Source organism: Neofelis nebulosa, chromosome X, assembly GCF_028018385.1.
Source record: "Neofelis nebulosa isolate mNeoNeb1 chromosome X, mNeoNeb1.pri, whole genome shotgun sequence".
In the NCBI taxonomy this organism is placed as follows: domain Eukaryota; kingdom Metazoa; phylum Chordata; class Mammalia; order Carnivora; family Felidae; genus Neofelis; species Neofelis nebulosa.
In genome coordinates, this window is record NC_080800.1 from 118,700,195 (window position 1) to 118,713,852 (window position 13,658).

Below are 13,658 nucleotides of genomic sequence, written 5' to 3' on the forward strand. Positions count from 1 at the left end.
ATTTCTTTCAATCTATCTATAAATCAGTTACTGTTAACTCTTAGGATGCTGTATGGTAGTGAGGTAGACGCCTTCACCACTGGAACCAACCTGTTTCACAAACCTAGTGAATCTCTTTCTACTCAAAGGCAGAAGAGGCTCTGTCCCTCACTCCATGAGTTCGAGCCCTACCTTGGGCTCGGTGCTGACCGTGCAGGGCCCACTTCAGATCCTCCGTCCTGCTCTCTCTCTCTGCAACGACCCTGCCTGCACTCTCTCTCTCTCTCTCTCTCTCTCTCTCTCTCTCAAAAATGAACAAACATAAAAAAAAAATAAAACTTAAAAAATTTAAAAAATTATTTTTTGAAAGAATTCTGGATTTCCCATAAGGGTTTGAAGATATGTTTATTTCCATCTCTGATCCAGTTCCCTTTAATATTATCTTAATACATTTGTCAAAATTAAGAAACCAACATTTGTTTCATATTAAGCAAGCTCCAGATGTTCAGATTTCACCAACTTTTCCACCAACGTCCTTTTTCTGTTCCAGGACCCAATCCCGGATGCCACATTGTATTTAGCGCAATGTGGTTTTTGCCAAGAAACAAAAAGAAAATGAAGGTCTTTCACAAGCAGCAGAAGTCTAGATTCTTAATGCAAAAGCTTCTAGGGAGAGGCAAGATGAGGTGACTCCCATTCACGACTCCGTCGTCCACAGTAGCAGGATAAAAATCAGTACTTCAATAAAGTATCCTGCCACAAGAGTTAACAAATCCCTTTCTCATTTAACAACACGTTTCAACCATAAACATATCTTTATAATGAGATGTCAGGAAAGCGCTGTCAGAAAAAGAGCTGTGATTTGCCACATCATATAAATACAGCTTTGACATTCAGGGCTAATTTTATTAGCTATAATCCTGGAGATCTTTCCACAATACTCTGTTGCTTCCCAGCCCTTCTCTGAGCCAACAGAGACTCACAGACTTGAGACAACTTAAACAAAAATAAAATTAGATAACGGAGTGAAACGATGAGGTAGGATATAAATAAATTAGCTGTTTTTTTTACGTATGTATGAGTATATATTAGATAATACCTAACAGGGACAAAAATCGTACCAGTCTTCTGAAATCAGTGCTGTCAACAGTCAATCAAATCCAATTATAACAGATTTAAAGAGACATTCCAGACTCCGTTTTGTATCAAATACTGTTTGAAATTCATCAACGATCAAGCGGTCTCTTGATCACTTTTTTCATTTGTACACCACTGACATTAGGATTCAAGGTGACATGTACAAGTAGCATTTTCTTTGGCGGGGCGGGGAGGGCTGAAGTCTCTTTTCCTACTTTCTTGCTCTAAAAGGAATCCATGCTGTCCTTGTGGAATTATGTAATTAAGAGAGTTTAAATAATTTATGCAAGTATACCACGGTGGTCATAGCAATAGGCTTGAGCTAAACATAGCAAGATAGTTTGTTGGAAGGTAAGAATTCAGTGTTAAACTTCAATATTAGGACTAGGATTATTTTTATCTCAGAATCAGCCTGCTTCCAAGGTCCCGTAACATTAAAAAACTCAAAAGATTAAACCTGTTGCAGAATCCAAATCTTGTCATTTACGGAATATCTACATTGGATACTCATGAAACTCACAGAATTTTTAATTTCTAAGAAAAGGTTCCACCTAAAATGGCTATGTGACATTCTGTTTCATGATCGGTAATCCGTCAAATTTTAAAAGTGCCTGGAATTACAAGTAGAAATTTCTTTCCCTCCCTTTGTAGAAGTCTGTTAGAACATAGCAGTTTTCCTTTATAACTAGATTTCTACTGGAGGAAAAGAAGTATTCAAAAGAAGATTTCGGGAAAACATATTCTTTGCTTGTTTAACGATCCAAATTTCCCATGAATCTTTATGCATTTTGTCTATCTTTGCCAAGAGGGAACAAGTGCAATGGTTTGTGGTCTACGCTTAGAACCAAAGAGCGGATCCCTAACCGAATAGAAAAAAACATATCATGCCTCTCTTGGTTATTCCCCCTCTAGACCCGTCTTCATTACAGAGCCTTTTGGGGTTGCTCAAGAAACATCTACTTTTGCGCTTGGGTCTCCCCCAGACTCCCCACCAGTTATATTCTTCTGTCTAGCCTAATCTCCCCAAATGACATGCTATTGACAAAGGAAATACTGGTGTGCTCATTCACGTACAATTCAGGGTTTCTTCCTGTGTGGTGTTACATGTGCTATTTCTCCGTCTACTGAACATTAGGAAAAGGTTTCAAATATCATGTCTAGGGAAACAAAGACGTGACAAGCCTCACGCAGCAAATCAAAGAATTCTCTATTACTTTTTCTCTTCCAGTCCTTGAGGAAATTTCAGTCTATTTCTTAGCATAATTTTATGCACACTGGCACCTTACCAGAGTGCGGTTTGATTACCAGACAATAACGACTGACACCTGCTGTAATTTATCCCTCTTGTAAACTGGCTTCGCTACGCATCTCCTCTGTCGCGTGGTCTTTCTGAACTCCTTTTCCTGCTAAAACTACATTCCAGCAAATTAAGTGTCACCCTACAAATCCATCGAGAACTAACCAGGTAGGGATGCACAGTGCCATTTCCCACATCCCATGTTCCTTCTTGCAAATAACAGTAACTGCTTGCTTACCTGAAAGCTGACTGAACCAGCATCGTTTACAAAACAAATATAGATTGACCAAGAAATAAACTCCTATGTTAAACATTTAAAAAATCAAATTTTTCCAAATTTGATGGGGGCTAAGGGCTTCTTCGGACATGTTGTCGAGTGTCAGGGCCTTTACCGCAGAAGTCTCAGCCATAATGCAAATATTACCATTTTCAGTTTCTGCTTCTTTAAAGGGAACCTAGAAACTTGTGTAGAAGGCTGCATGTAATCCTTAGACGCTTTTGTAATTTCTCTCGATATTTTATACTTTTCTCCTCCCATATCTAATTCGACAACTCGTGTCTTAATGAGTCATCTTTGTACTCTTTTTAAGATACTTCTCTCGTTTTTCCATAGAAACCTTTCCAATTCATGGGTCTTCCGCATACATCATATTTACTTAAATTAGATAACTGCGATACTAAGTAGAAGCGGTATGATCAGGGTCATGAACATACACAGCTACCTTTTGGAAGGCACACCACTCAGCTGTGGTGGAGACAAATGCGGGGTCACCTCAGGGCGCCCCGGTGGGTGCCAGCCTGCCCCAGGCACTCGTCCGCGTCTGCAGGAAGAGGTGTAGATTAATCTGATGAGGAGGTTTGCTGAGCTCAACAGCATTTTGGACACTACATGGGGCGGGGGGAGTGTGGGAAGGAGGCAGGAGGAAAGAAGAAACTTCTTCGGCAAATGAGAAAGGGATAGCTTTATATAAATATATGCATAAACATCACTTTATGTTTCTGAGAGTATCCAATCACCTGCAATCCCAAAATATCTCCTCTCAGACATGCTGTACTCTGAAGGAATTCTTTCCTGAGAAACGTCCCTGATGAGTTCATTTTCTAATTTGAACTTGAATTAATTACCTTAAGCAATTTCACAAATGCCCCTAAAATATCTTTTTAAACATGTTATCGAAAGTATACTATGTAACTGGAGCTAAAACGGGAAAAGCGACAGCTTCACTTTCTCCCCTAGGTCTTTAATACGTATTCCAAGTTCCAGATATAGAAATCATGCAGCCAGTACCACCGGGTTCAACAAAAGAGATGTTGATTGAAATGACTCCGAAGTATCTTTTGGAGGTGAGAGTTATACTTTCATTTTGCCCACCTAACAGCATAATGCTTGGGAATTCTTCTCAGAATTAAGACTCCTGAAATTTTCCCATCCTTAAAATACACGTTTAAAGTTCCCCCATTAGTCAACTTCTCACAGCGTGTGCTAAAAATACACCAATAGAAATTACATTCAATGAGATGCTCTCTTGCTAGGAGCCCCTATTTTTAGCAAGCAGGTGACGGTTCTGAAATTAAAGATTGCTTCTAATACATAAAACGTTCACACTTTAAAGTATTCGGTTCCTTTCAAACGTCGTCAAACTTTTCTAAGTGAGCAACCCCAGAGGCAGTCTTCTTCTAAGAAGAGCTATGAAAGGTCAACTTTCTTTTGAGGGCACATAATGCGAGATCACAAATATCAGGAACCGAAACTTGATTTTACCCGGGTGATGCAGCGGTGCACTGCTCGTTCGGAAGGGTCGAGGCAGCAGTGCCTACTCCTGGTTTTTGCTCGCTTCGCTGCATGCAGCCTGCCGTCACTCTCTCCCTGGTCTCCTCCCCATGGTCAGGAGAGAATTTCCAAAAGGACGTTTCTTTCTTTTCCAAGGTCTATTTTGCCATTACAATGCCAATTGGCGTTTTTTGAAGAGCCAAGCGTTGCGTTTGTAAACTAGGAAGATAAGGTCTAGCAACAGATCGAATGGGCTTTCATTCGCATTTACCTTTACTTCACTCTGAACCTAAGACGTTTGGCAGGTGCCGACCCCAGCCCATTGCCAAATAACTGATTTGTAAGCCTGTATACTGGACGATGCGTTCGTTCTAATTAAAAACAAAACAAAAACAAAACAAAACACCTGTGTGGAAAATGTTTAAGTTGAAAGCAACTTTTTTTGGCAAAATACAGTTCATGTTCTATTGTCACTGTTATCACCACAGCGGCATAAGTCTTGCAATAGTAAGATGGCTTCAATTCCTGGTAATGTGCCAATAAGAACATTAAGATTTCTTTTCCATGGGCCAAAAACATCTAATGGTATCTGCAGGCTTATACGACAGTGTAAGTACGTGTGTATATACACACTTATTTTTCCTTTGCGGTACACGGACTCCACATTCAAATCATATTCAAGAGCACAGATAGATTTCCTGAGATCTTTTTTCAAAAGCAAACAGCTTAAAAGCCAAGGTTCCTTGAGATAAATGCATATACTATTATAAAAACGGAGTTGACTGGAAAATTATATTATCAGCACCCACCACTGTATCTTTGGTTACCTTGCATTTCAAAAAATTTGTACTTATTTCACCGTAGGCCGTACAGTCACGATGAAGAAACAAAGAACGGTACCTGCTTATCAAAAATGTTAACCATTTACTTGATATTAATATTTGACCTACAGTTCTTTTAAGTTTGTCTTCAGAGAGAGTGAGTGTGAATGGGGGAGGGACACAGAGAGAGAATCCCAAGCAGGCTCCACACTGTCAGCACAGAGCCTGACGCGGGCCTCACACTCCCAAACCGTGAGATTCATGACCTGGGCCGACATCAAGGGTCAGACGCTTAACCGACTGAGCCACCCAGGCGCCCCTTGATCTATATTTCTTTGAGCAAACGCTTATGAACGACTTGGAATAAAAGATGAGAGAAAAAGTCTCGAGGCATTTTCTAGTTTTAAGGACATCCAATTGATAAATACATAATATTAATTTTCTTACCAGGGAACATAAGCACAGAACGCACATACATATATACAAGACAATTATAAAGAGGATACATAGTAGTGCCACCTGAGTCAAAAAAAGAAAGTACTGACAGGATCCAATCAACATACATATATATCCCTCAAATAAATTTAAATATATACATATATATTGCTTGCATTAGTTTATTTCTTAACGACATGAATGGAATTATTAAAAATACACAATAACTGTTTTTCCATTCAACACAATGCTTAAGATTGTGGATGCAAGATTTACCATACTATTCGAAATAGGTACAGGCCATTTATTTTCAGAGCTGTATAGTATGCCATTATATAAATATACTCAGCCCTCGTTGTTTTCTATTCTGCAGCTTAAGTATTAAATATACTACTGATATGAACATTTTTGCAGATGTAGCCTGATGTATATATTTACTAGAATTACCCCAGGCCTATAGCCAGGAGTGCAATTTATGGTCATAGTGCAGGTGTACCTTCCCTTTTCCCAAGTTGTAGCAACTTCTCATCCTACCATAAGTGTATGAGATTTCTCTTTGCTCCATAGCCAGGATAACTTCAATATAAATGCTTTAATTTCCACACTGCCAGCACAGTGCCTGACGCGGGGCTCGATCCCATGGAACCATGAAATCATGATCTGAGCCAAAATCAAGAGTCAGACACTTAAACTGAGCCACCCAGATAACCCACTGAACTGTATTTTTTTTTAAATATACTCTGGGGGCGCCTGGGTGGCTCAGTCGGTTGAGTGTCCGACTTCAGCTCAGGTCATGATCTCACGGTTTGTGGGTTTGAGGCCCACGTCGGGCTCTGCGCTGACAGCTTGGAGCCTCGAGCCTGCTTCCTATTCTGTGTCCCCCGCCCCCCCCCCCCCGGCCCTCCCCTGCTCACATTCTGTCCCTCAAAAATAAATGTTTTAAAAATATTTAAAGTAAATAAAATATATTCTGATTAAGAGTCTTTGTTGATTATGTATGTTCAGCAAGTACTTCATTCCATTGTCATTTTTCATTTTCATTTATATGTTTTGCTAAAGAGAAGTTCTTTAATGTGGACATTTTCACCAGCTTCCCTCTAGAAGTCTATTTTTTCTCTCATTTTTTGTTCATTTTGTTTTCCACACAAGTGAAATCTTACGGTATTTCTTTGTCTGACTTATTTCACTTAGATTTGTACCCTCTAGGTCTATCCATATTGTTCCCAATGGCAAGATTTCATTTTTTATAGCTGAGTAATATTCCATTGTGTGTGTACATACACACATGTATATACACATGTACACACACACACACACACACACACACACCACTTCCTTTTCCATTCATCTACTGATGGATACTGGGTTGCTTCTCTGTCTTAGCTATTGTAAATAATGCAAGGGTGCACGAACCTTTTCGAATTTGTGTTTTTGTTCTCTTTAGGTAAATAAACAGTAGTGGAATTACTGGATCATATGGTAATTCTATTTTTAATTTTCTGAGGAACCTCCATACTGTTGTCCAAAGTGCCTCCCCCAACTTACATTCCTACCAACAGTGCATGAGGGTTCCTTTTTCTCCACATCTTGAACTAAGTTATTTTTTAAATTATTTACTTATTTTGAGAGAGGGGGCAGGGGAGGGGCAGGGAGAGAAGAAGAGAGAGAATCCCATGCAGGGTCCACACTGCCAGTGCAGAGCCCGACGTGGGGCCTGAGCTCAAGAACTGTGAGATCATGACTGGAGCCAAAATCGAGAGTCGAACACTTAACCTACTGAGCCACCCAGGCACCCTGTTGTTCGGGTTTTTAAGTTTAGCCATTCTCACAGGTGATATCTCAGTGGTTTCCATTTGTATTTCTGTGATGACTAGTGATGTTGAACATGATTTCATGGGTCTGTGGGCCACCTGTTAGGTCTTTGTAAAAAAAAAAAAAAAAAAAAATGTCTATACAGTACCTCCGCCTGTTTCTAGGTGCATTATTTGGGTTTTTTGGTGTCGTGTTGGACAAATTCTTTATATGTTTTGGATATGAACCCTTTATCAGATGTATCATTTGCAAATCTCTTCTCCCACTCAGTAGGCTGCTTTTTGGTTTTGTTGATGGTTTCTTTTGATGTATCATATATGTATTTATGAACCATATACATAAAATGTGAGGGGAGAGTAAAACTTAGTGCTTTTAGAATGGGTTCAAACTTGGGGCGCCTGGGTGGCGCAGTCGGTTAAGCGTCCGACTTCAGCCAGGTCACGATCTCGCGGTCCGTGAGTTCGAGCCCCGCGTCAGGCTCTGGGCCGATGGCTCAGAGCCTGGAGCCTGTTTCCGATTCTGTGTCTCCCTCTCTCTCTGCCCCTCCCCCGTTCATGCTCTGTCTCTCTCTGTCCCAAAAATAAAAAATGTTGAAAAAAAAAATTAAAAAAAAAAAAAAAGAATGGGTTCAAACTTAAGTGGCCATCAACTTAATATAGACCACCACATGCATAAAATATTATTAGTGAACCTAATGGTGACCACAAATCAAAAACTTTTGATAGATACACAAAAAAAACAAAGAAAAAATCCAAGCATATCACTAAAGAAAGCCATTAAACTACAAGGGAAGAGCATAGGACAAAAACAAAACAAACAAACAAACAAACAAACAACTACAAAAACAACTGTAAAACAGGTAACAAAATGGCAGTAAGTACATACCTACCTATCAATAATGACTTTGAACATAAATAAAATAAATTCTCCAATCAAAAGACATAGGGTCACGGAACAGATAAAAAACAAGACTCATCTATATGCTGCCTACAAGAGAAACTTCAGACTAAAGACATTCAGATTGAAAGTGAAGGCATATAAAAACACTTACCATGCAAATGCAAGTGAAAAGAAAGCTGAGGTAGCAACATTTATATCAAATAAAACACACTTTAGGACAAAGACTGTAATAGGAAACAAAAAAGGACGCTACACGAGGATAAAGGAAGTAATCCAACGAGAGGATGTAACAATTGTAAATATTTATACACCCAACATGAAAGCACTTAAATATATAAACTATTAACATACATAAAGGAAGAAATTGACAGTAACCCAATAAAAATAGGGGGTATTTTCTTTGAGGTGGTTGACATCTTTATTGCTTTGGATTTGGGGGTGTGGGGGCAGGTGATCAGGGGCTCTTAGTGGGGCCACCTGCTTCCTCTTCACCATGATAGGCTTCTGGCTGTACAGGATGGCACTGGCTTTCTGAATGGCGGATCTGGGCAGTACTCCTTCTTGGGGATCACGTGCCTGATGCTGCTGAGGGTGGCCCAGGCTTTCTCATTAATGGTGGTCCACATGGAGGAGGTGCTAAGTTTTCGCTGGCCAGATCGTGGCTCCATGACCACCACTACACCTTCGCTGTTGGCCACCGGCTCCATGCCCACAGTCTTGTGGTGATAATCAGCCCACTGTAGCAGGAGTTGTGAGCCTTCAGGTTATTGGGTTCGGTGCCGTATGTCTGCTGGATCCTCTAGATCAGGAGGGCGGGGCAGTTTTGCATGACCATCCACTGCAGTTGGGCAGACACAGCCATCCCTCTCACTGTGGCGTTGGGAGACGGAAAGAGCAGTAATAATAGGGGACATTTGCACCCCACTTAGAGCAATGGATACATCATCCACACAGATAACACAGAAAAGGTGGTTTTGACTAATACATTTGACGAGATAAATCGAACAGACATTCAGAACATTCCATCCAAAAACAGAGGAGTGTGCATTTTTCTCAATTGCCTTTTTCTTTATTCTAAAGTCCTATTTCAAAAACTATTTAATGGCTATGAATATCACTGTTTTCATCTAAAAGGTGCATGGTCCTGCCTTTGCATTTAGGTCTACAACTTAAGTGGACTGGATGTTTGCATGTTGAGTGAGGTAGGGTTATACTTTTCTCATTTTTGAAACGGATATCTAACCATCCGAGCTCAACTCATGGAAATGAACATCTTTTCACATGATTCTGCAATTAAAATCCAAACGTGCATATGTGCAAGGGTATTTTGTGGGGCTCTATTCTATTTCATTGTTTTTTTTTTTTTTCTGTGAACAGGCCACACTGTCTGAATTATCAAAGGCTTTAAATGAGCCTGATGTCTAGAAGACAAAATCTACCTACCTTCTTTTAAGAGTGTGCTGTTAGTGGATCTCTGAACTTCAATATACATTTTATAATTTGGTTGTTACAAAACAAAAGTGGGAGTTTATGGTGAATGCACTGATCCTATACATTTGCAGAAAATTGACATCTTTACAATATTGATGTTGACAGTGAACCTTAATTTCCATTTATTTCCACCTGATTTAATTTCACCCAGTTTTAATAATACTGCCCTAAGAGAATTTACACTTTTCTTAAATCTAACATCATGTTGGTAAAATTATAAATTGTGTATTTTAAAAATATATTTTTACTATTTTTTTTCTCATTTTAAAGACATTTCTCAGAGGGCTTTTAGGTTTAAAACAAAATTGAGGGAGGTACAGAGAATTCCCATATACACCCTGCACACATGCAGGGCACCCCCCACGATGAATGTCTCTCACCAAATAGTACACTTGTTACAATTGATAAACCTAACGTGAACACATCACGATCACCCATAGTTTATATGATGATGATGGTTCATTCTCAGTCTTCTACATTCATTGTATGGGTTGGAACAAACTCATAATGATATCATGCAAGGTATTTTGACTGCCCTAAAAATCCCGTTTTCTGTCTATTCATGCCCTCTCTCCCACAGTAACCACTAATTTACTGTATCCATACTTTTGCCATTTCCAAAATTGTCGTGTGGTTGAAATCACGTGGTATGTAGCCTTTGTAGATTGGTTTCTTAAACCTAGTGATATGTACAAGAGGCTGTTTACCGTATTTTCAATGCCTGAGAGCTCACTGTCTGGAAGTATCAGTGTATTTACCCAATGACCTACTACAGAGCATTTTGGTTGCTTCCAAGTTTTAGCAATGAGATATAAAACTGCTATAAACATCTGTGTGCAGTTTTTTTCCCCCCTACAAAGAGAGTTTTCAAATCTTTTGTGTAAATACAAAGGAGCGTTAATTGCTGGATCCTACACTACCCACCAGTTTAGATCTGTATGAAACCACCAAACTCTCTTCTAAAGTTGTGCCATTTTTCATTTCCGCTAGCAGTGAATTAAAGTTCTCATTGCTCCACATCCTGACCACACTTGGTGTTGTCCGTGTTCCAGATTTTTGCCATTCTAATGGGCACGCAGTAGCTCACCGCTGTTTCGATCTGCGTTTCTCGGACGATACGGGACGTGGGTCGCCTTTTGATGTGACTTGCCAATCACATACCTTCTTTGTGAGGTGCCTTTGTCCCATTTTTTACAGGGTTGTTATGTTTTCAAATTGAGTTTTAAGAGCTCTTGGTACAGTTTGGATAAAAATACTTTATCATGTGTTGTTTGCAAATGTTTTTCTCCCTGTTTATTCTCTGGGTACTTTAAAGTGCAAAAATTTTTGGTTTTAATGAATTGCAGCTTCTTTGTTTCATAAATGTCTTTGGTGTTGTATCTAAAAAGGCATCATCAGACTCAAAGTCACCTAGGTTTCCTCCTGTGATATCTTCCAGGAGTTTTGCCTTTTACATTTAGTTCTATGAACCATGTGGAGTTAATTGTCGTGACAGGTGTAAGGTCTGTGTGTAGATTTTGTCCAAGTGGATGTCCACTTGTCCCAGCACCATTTGTTGGAGACACTACCTTGCCTCCATTTTGTTGTGCCTTTGCTCTTTTGTGAAAGATCAGCTGACCATATTTATGGGGGTATACTTCTGGGCTCTTCATTCTGTTACGTTGATCTATTTACCTATTCTAATGCCAACACCACACTTTCTTGATTACCTTTATATTAAGTCTAAAAGGCAGTGTCAGACTTCCAGCTTTGTTCTTCAATTGCAATGTCATGTTGGCTCCTGTGGGTATTTTCACTCTCCCTGTAAACTTGAGAATCAGCTTTTCAATATCCACAAAAAGTAACTTTCTGGGTTTATAATTCAGATTATCACAAATCTATACGTCATTTTGGAAGAAAATGACATCTTGGCAATAATTACTATTCCCATCTAATAACACAAACTACCCATTTAACTCTCAATATTAATCAGTTCTCTAATTTTCCTTACGTAGATCTTACATAAATTGTTAGATTTATACCTCAGTGTTTCAGTTTTGGGGGTGCTTATGTAAATGAGATTGTGTTTTCAGTTTCAGGTTCCACTTGTTCATTGTTGGTAGCTAGGAAAATAACTGACCTAGGAAATATATTAACCTTCCTATAATCCCTTACTAGTTTCAAGAATTTTTGTTGGTTATTTTGCATTTTGTGCAAAAATGAACCATGAAAAGTTTTATGTCTCCATTCTGAATCTCTATACACTTTGTTCCTTTATCTTGCGTTACCATATTAGCAAAGACTTCCAATACCATTGGAAAGGAGTGGTGAGAGGCGGTATCCTTGCCTTGAACCTCATCTTAGTGGGAAAGCTTCAAATTTCTCACCATTCAATGTGATATGACCTATATAGGTCTTTCTGAAGTCTTTCTCAAGTTGATAAATTTTGCCTTCCTTCCAAGTTTACTGAGATTTTATCATGAATGAGTGTTGGATTTTGAGAAATGCTCTTTCTGTATCTATTAATATGATCATGCGATTTTAACTTTTTAGTTTGTTAATGTGATGGATTGATTTTAGAAAACTGAATCATCCTTATACATCTGGAATAGGTCCCACTTGATAAAGGTGTATAATTTTCTTTGTTTGGATTGTATTTGCTAACATTTTGTTGAGCATTTTTGCCTCTAAGGTCATGAGACGTATTTGTCTGTAGTTTTATTTTGTTGTAATATCATTGTATGCTTCTGGCATTATGATAATTCAGGCCTTATACAAGGAGTTAGGAAGCACCGCCTCTGCTTCTATTCTCTGGAAGATGTTGTACTGGTGTAATTTCCTCCTTAAATACTGTACAGAACTCACCGGTGAACACATTTGTCCTGGTGCTTTCTCTTTTGGAAGTTTATTTATTGTACCTTTACATCTTTAAATACATAATGGTGTATTCACATCACATGGATGTTCTTGTGTAAGTTTTGGCGAATAGTGTCTTTTCAAGGAATTGGCCCATTTCCTCATATTATTCAAATGTGTGAGCACAACGTTGTTGAGTATTTAACAGGCTTTTAGTTTCCACGGGACGTATAGTAGTGACCACTTTTCTCTCGCAGTATTACTAATTTGGTTCCAATTTCTTTTTCTTTTCTCTGAGTTTGGCTTTCCTTGATCTCTTTGAGGAACATGCTTTAGGTTTTCTTCATTGCCTCTACTATTTCCTGTCTTCACTTTCACTGATTTATGCTCTGAGTCTTATTTTCTTCTGCTTACCTTGGATTTAATTTGCTGTTGATGCTTTCGTTTCCTAGGGTGAACACTTTGATGAATGACTTTAGATCTTCTTTTAGAATATATGCCTTCAGTGCCAGAAATTTCTCTTCTGTGGATTGCTTCCTTTGCACCTCAAAACTTTTGTTAATTTGTGTTTTCATTTAGGAGAAATATATTTTAATTTCTCAAGATTTTTTTTTTTTACATTTTTTAAAACTTTTATTTATTATTGAGAGACAGAGACAGAACATGAGCATGGGAGGGGACAGACAGAGAGGGAGACACTGAATCCGAAGCAGGCTCCAGGCTCTGTCAGCACAGAACCCGACGCGGGGCTCGAACTCACGAACTGTGAGATCATGACCTGAGCTGAAGTTGGACGCTTCACCGACTGCGCCACCCAGGCGCCCCTCAAGATTTTTTTCTTTGATCCATGTGTCATTTAGATCTGTGTAGTTTCGTCTTCATGTTATTTTGAAAACTTCCAGTTACCTTTTTCTTAGTGATTTCCAGTTTAACACTGCTGTGGTCTGATTTCTACTCTTTCAAATTTATTAAGGTAAATTTCATGCTCCCCAATGTGGTATATCTCACTGGATGTTTACCTTTGAGAACAATGTGCCTTCTGCTGTTATTGGATGAAGAATTCTAAATGTGTCAAATTATATACAGTTCGTTGTTGGTGTAGCCAAGGTCAACTCTGTCCTTTCTCATTTTCTGCCAGCTGGAACTACCCATTCCTAAGAGCAAGGTGTGGAGATCTCCA

The 13,658-nt window shown here is 39.0% G+C and overlaps 1 pseudogene; it reads right to left on the reverse strand.

The window, feature by feature from the left end:
• Window positions 1-4,171: 4,171 nt before the first annotated feature.
• On the reverse strand, window positions 4,172-9,014 carry LOC131502156 (large ribosomal subunit protein eL28-like; annotated as a pseudogene).
• Between the last annotated feature and the right edge of the window lie 4,644 nt (window positions 9,015-13,658).